The 6,190-nt window shown below is 43.2% G+C and overlaps 1 long non-coding RNA gene across 1 annotated transcript; it reads right to left on the reverse strand.

Moving 5' to 3' along the window:
* Positions 1 to 3,119: 3,119 nt before the first annotated feature.
* LOC118221832 lies at positions 3,120 to 5,910 on the reverse strand. The gene is made up of 2 exons (XR_004764186.1): positions 5,642 to 5,910; positions 3,120 to 3,737 (listed from the first exon to the last, which is right to left on the reverse strand). It is a non-coding gene; the product is annotated as an uncharacterized LOC118221832 (long non-coding RNA).
* Between the last annotated feature and the right edge of the window lie 280 nt (positions 5,911 to 6,190).

Below are 6,190 nucleotides of genomic sequence, written 5' to 3' on the forward strand. Positions count from 1 at the left end.
AAAGCCCAAAGCTGTGCGAAGTGGAGTTTGGCCGTTTTATTTAGCAATGCCAATGCTTCACATAAAAATGGTAAACGACCTCCTCTTAGTACATCAAATCAGCAGCGGTGTTCTTTTGAAGGTCTCACATTTGAGGGGTAACTTAGTCCTTATAAGCATCAGCTAATTGTTGAGAAACGATGAGGATTTTTTTTTCTCAGCCTTTTGTCTTCTTGGCGGGAGATTACAGCCTCCTGTCACATCCTGCCTGACAGGCAGCCTCGTTCCGCCAGTCCCTGTCAACTCCAATCACTTCCTAATGACATGAAGCCGGACCCGTTCATCCCAGCCACAGGAAAGACTGCAGACTGCCTGCTCGTGTGGAGTTATTTCCAGTTCAGGCATGAACACTTTTAACATGGCTAAACCCGTACGGCTAACTACAATGATTTGTACCGGCAAGTTTCAGTGTGAATGTTTGGTGGCCATTCCAATGGAAATAAAACTTGTTAATAAACAAAATCTGCCATTCAAATGAACCAGGAGCAGAATGCAATCCAGTGAAAAAGATTCTTCATTTATGAAACAAGTAATATCATTTTAAAGTTGTGGATACAGAGAAAGTTGAAGAGTGGGATAGAGAAGCTATGAGAAGAATCTTGACAGTAGGCTATATATACTGTTGGCAGGCGTCTATTTCCAGCGGTTTACTGAGAGGTGGAGATGTCATCTGTTTGTTTAGGTTCCATGTTGGTACAACTTCTCTGTTCTTCATGGATCGATTCCCAGCAGTAAACTAAATAAACAGGGGCTGTACCAGAACCTCGAGAGACCCCACAACTCCCCAACGGAAATCAGGCTACCATCTCCATGGTAGTGTTGTTATGTTCACTTGCCAATTATGTTTGCGGAGTTGGAAGCGAGCGCACCGCCTCTCTCGTACTGTGCAAATGCATGTGTCTGAGCTGTGTCTGAGCTGCTACATCAGGCAGCCAGTTTTGCCTAGCACATATAGGTGTACATTAGTATTATCATTACACCATAATAATAATAATAATAATAATAATAATAATAATAATAATAGTATGGCAATAATAATATGACCAAGGCTTGCAATATTGCAGACTAGCATCGTCTAATCTTTTATTTAGAAAATACTGAAATTCCAACAATGGCTGAAAATTTTCCTCATATTATTAGGTGTCCCTCAAATACTCATCGTACATGCCACAGTATTCAGGCATTATATTATAAAAATGAACGTCCACAGGAAACTAAATATGATTATAATTGATCGTCCATATTTTTAAACTGAATGGACAGACTAAAATAAGAGTTTTCAGGTTCAGTAAAATACGCGCAAACAGTTCGCTAATTTTCGCCCGCTTCACTATGCTGTTCTAAAAGGTGTCAGAGGAGCGGGGCAGGCCGCGGTGTAACCAGACGCCGAGCACCGAACGCTTTTGCTAAATTGAAAAATATTCCGCAGCGCTGGAAATATCTCACAGGGGAACTAAAAAGACCCTGACGCGGAGGCATTAGCAATAGCACATCAACCGAGCTTCTGAACACTTGCAATCTAACAGCCTTTCTCCGCCTCATTTTGGGCTTTTCAGGGCACTACCAGAGTTTCTTAAACGGGAAAATAACTGCTACGTCTCCTCAGGTTATTGCAGTTTCACTTGCCCGACAGGCAGCAGCCTACGCTACACAGCTCAGTGTTAAATCAGCTCTCAGTGCACGAAATGCATCCACACTGGACTCATGTATAATCTCTTATAATTTAATTAGCGCTGTGAGAGTTGCTTCATCACTTAAAGTGTTGACATGTAAATAGTCTGTATGAGTTTAAAAAACTTGTTTTATGATAGTTCTGTCACCATAGGCCTCCATATGAAAGGCTGACCTCCTTGGGTTGAGCGCATTCTGTGGTGCATGGTGGGTATTCTGTGCCCAGTACTACAGTGGTAACACAGGAAGGCCCACACAAGCTGGTGGAGTAGAGCAGCTCACTGGCAGTGAACATAAATTATAAGCTCTTTCCCCTTTAGACCATATTATTATGTAAAAGTGATATATTGTTGCATATTTCAAAGCGAGTAAGTAAATGGGACCATCGGCGTTCTCTCAGGATGTTTTCCTGGCGAAGGAGAAATCTGTTCCCAATAATAAAGAATTATGTGGAAAGGGGGATTTGTCCCGGACTCAAAAACAAACAAATTATCAGCACAAAAAGCAATACAGTACTGCACTGAACAAGACATTGATATAAATATTATGCGATAATGCAATAAATGTGTATGATATGGAAAATATAGCTGAGAGACTTTGGGCCTGCTGTGCACTGGTGCCTGGGTGCAGGGACCGAACGAATCAGAAAAGCGTAAAATCAGAAATAATGATGTTCTGCGCAGAGAAGCATGCAGCTCATTCCTACCTTCCTTTCTTACCTGTTAATGTATGACGACGATTAGCTTATTGCTAAACATACTACAGCTCTCCTCTGTCATTTTTCTGAAAGCACTTGTTTATATTTACACAGAAAACTGTTGTAAGCATAATTTGTACAATATGTGTAATATTATTGTTTTAATATTATTTTTCAGAATCTAGCATGTGTATTGGAATCACGTAGCGAATTCATAACTTCAGACTACTGTTCCAGTTAGTGGCTATACAGCATATCCGTGGGTAGTATGCTGTGTTGTATACGTTTTTACTGTTTGCATTAACCCCAGTCCCAGCATGTTCATCAGTAGATTACTGTCGCTTGTGGAGGGGAGGATTTGGTCAGCACTATATTCTGTTATAAACAGCAACTCCTCTAGTCACCTGGGTACCTGAAACTGCTGCTCCTGCTGCTCCAAATCTGCTGGATCTCTAAAGGAAATAAGCATGTCGTCTGCAGTACTGTGCTATCTTCAGAACTGAAGGTTTTCCTCCAATCAGAATTACATTGGGGAATAAAAATAAAAATATTTTTAAAATAACCTTCAGATTTAATGTCTGAAATATGTGGAAATGGTTATGCAAATACAGCTGATTTGTTTGTGAAGCACACAATGACCATGGTTGCTTTAGCAAATCCCTAAGTTATTGGATTTAACAAAACCTCTGATCACATAAGTACTTACACACACTTCAGCCCTCCATGATTGCTTTAATTCACACCAGCAGGTACGAGTACTGGAATCAGCTTTTGCAATATTTGAAAATATGAATCTGACTGCATTTTTAATCAATAGCCACAATGAGTGCCTTTGAACCGTGCAAACAAAAGATAGGAGTATTATATGCACTGTACTCAATGCTGTATCAGTATATGAGAGTCTTCTCCATGCGGACATTGTAAATTGATAAAGTAACATGGCACCACCCGGACAGTAATATAAAATCTGACTGAGGTATTTATCCCTGCGTATGATCCAGCTTTGAGAGACATGATCGATCCATTTAGGCCAGGAAGGGCATTTGATTAGTATGGACACAAACAATCCATTACGCCTGTAATCACAGCAGAGACCGAGCAGCTCGCTGAGCCCGGATGGGAACGGATATCTACCCAAACACGCTCACGTCCCTGCGTGCCGACGAGGGGGAACAAAGGCGTCGGGATTCGGGAATCTCTCCGTCTCCACCTCGCGTGAAAGAGAAAAGAGGCAGGAAAGTGGGGGTTGCTCCAGGGCTGCAGTGTTGCATGCACGGCGACGTTCAGGTTCAGACCCTGCAGGTACTTTCTGGGCTGAGGAGATCTCTCCCTGCATTATAATGAACACAGGAAAGAGACAGTCAGACACGCAGCCTGAGATTGTTCACCTTCGCTGCCTGAGCCGTGCTGAAGCAGTCAGACCCCTTCCTGATGCTCTTTCATAAGGTCTGCCAGCCAATCGCCTGTTTGGTTGAGTTATCCACCAATCAATCAGCTCTCTCTGGTGAGTACTGGTTTCATATCCACTAGTTTCCATGCCACCGAATGAAATAATGCTATGCATTACACTTTCAGTCTGCCATGGACCAATTCTGCTTGTTTCTTGAGTCTGGATTATTCCATCAGCAAGTCAAATGCATGAGATTTGTCATCCATTATTTCACAAGCAGATGTGTGATGACTCATTCTTGTGACAGTTATGCGGACTGCTCATGGCAGCCACGATGTATTTATATTTGTTAATTATTTGATGTGAATGTCAAATAAAATAACATTTGATAAACATGACTAATTTGTTTTGAGCTGTAGAAGTTTCAATGTCCCAGTTATTTCATTAGTCACTGGTCTGTTTGCTTAGAATATGCCACATACACGTACATAAAAAAGCCGCACGAATCTGCAGATTGACATGCTCATGTTGCGCTGCTCCCCACGTCTGTGCTGCACTGCTCCCCGCGTCTGCTCTGCTCCCCGCATCTGCGCTGCTCTGCTCCCCATGTCTGCTCTGCTCTGCTCCCCATGTCTGCGCTGCTCCCCGCGTCTGCTCTGCTCCCCACGTCTGCACTGCTCTGCTCCCCATGTCCGCGCTGCTCTGCTCCCCACATCTGTGCTGCTCTGCTCCCCATGTCCGCGCTGCTCCCCATGTCCTCGCTGCCCTGCTCCCCAGGTCTGCTCCCCAGGTCTGCGCTGCTCCCGGTAATCAGCCACTCGCCTCCCTGTGGAGGGACTGATTCAATATTCTGCTGGGTAATGTATGCAGAACTGATTCTCTACAGGAATAGTCGGGATGGAGAAAAACGGGGGAGGGGGGTGTGGGATGGGGGAGATGGGGGCTGGAATTCCGCGGTGAAATAATTATCCCCCGTGTCACTGTAGCAACATTCCGCGAGGCCACTGTCAATAAAATATTGAACAGCACAATTCGTTTCAATTTAACCTCAAAAGGGTCTGTGGTGGGTTGGAAGCGGTGGTGGGAGCAGAGAGCAGAATACTGGAGGACCATCAGTCCCGGTCCTCATTTAATGTGTCCAAACATCAGGGCTCCTTGTCTACTCAAATTCGGATTTTGGGCATTTTATTACTCGGAATAAGTCAGAAGGGATGGCAAGCAGAAAAAATATATAATTAGTACATATTCTCTAGGGAGACAGTCTTGATCAGAGATTGGTTAAAATATGAGGACTGGGCTGGAATGAGGGCTGTTTGTTATCATGTGAGCATGCTGTGATGTGGCTCTACGCATTCTGAATGAGGAGCTAGTAAGCTTGTCTGTGCTTTAGTATGCTCTGACAGGTGCCAAGGTTGATGTGTCTTACAGTGTTGGCTTGGAATTGCTGTCCGGTTTAGGTGAAAACAAGGTTAAAATAACATCTGCATTTTTTATGCCTCCACTGAAAGTCCTGTTCATTCTCTTGATGACCATGAAAGGTCAGTGTGTCTAGACACGCTGTTGCAGAAGAAAAATCATTCATCAGTCTGCTCCTCTGCTCATTTTATACTCATTTCAATCATTTGTCTGGAATTCACAAATTCAAAGCCATGTCTCATCATAATCTTCTGCTGTGTGAAGTCAGCGAACCTGCAGAATTTATTTCCAAATATTTGCTAAACCATAGAGTTGCATAACAGGTATAACTACTTCCCAGCACAAGTTGAATATCTATTGTGGAAGTGTATAATTTTTCAACAGAGCAAAACCAGCTAATGAATATTAAAGTGGCTGCCATTTCTTACCTTCTGTGCTGGTACTGAGTGTAGGTGCTGAACTTTAGTACTGAATTAGGTGAGTTACTTCCTGTACTGTGACTGAATTAGGCAAGTTACCTCCTGTACTGTGACTGAATTAGGCAAGTTACTTCCTATACTGTGACTGAATTCGGCAAGTTACTTCCTGTACTGTGACTGAATTAGGCAATTTACCTCCTGTACTGTGACTGAATTAGGCGAGTTACTTCCTGTACTGTGACTCAGGGGTTCTCAGTCCTGGGGGATCCTTGTGTATGCTGCTGTTCCTTACAGCCAATCTCTCGATCAGTTAATTTTGTAGTAAATGGGTGTTTAAGTTCTTTCAGAATGTGTTAGCTAATCGCGTCTTAATGACATGCTGGTTTGGCTCATTGATCTAATTTCAGTGACCAGGTGTGTGCGCGCTCTCAACAGGTTGCACCTGGCCTGTTTTACCTGTCAGTCCAGCACTGAAAATATTCTAAATCAGTCGGTTGATTTGGCTCATGAGTCCGGGAACATGAACATGGGACATTATTCTTCAAGGTGTGCATCGTA

This window comes from Anguilla anguilla, chromosome 2, assembly GCF_013347855.1.
Source record: "Anguilla anguilla isolate fAngAng1 chromosome 2, fAngAng1.pri, whole genome shotgun sequence".
NCBI lineage: Eukaryota > Metazoa > Chordata > Actinopteri > Anguilliformes > Anguillidae > Anguilla > Anguilla anguilla.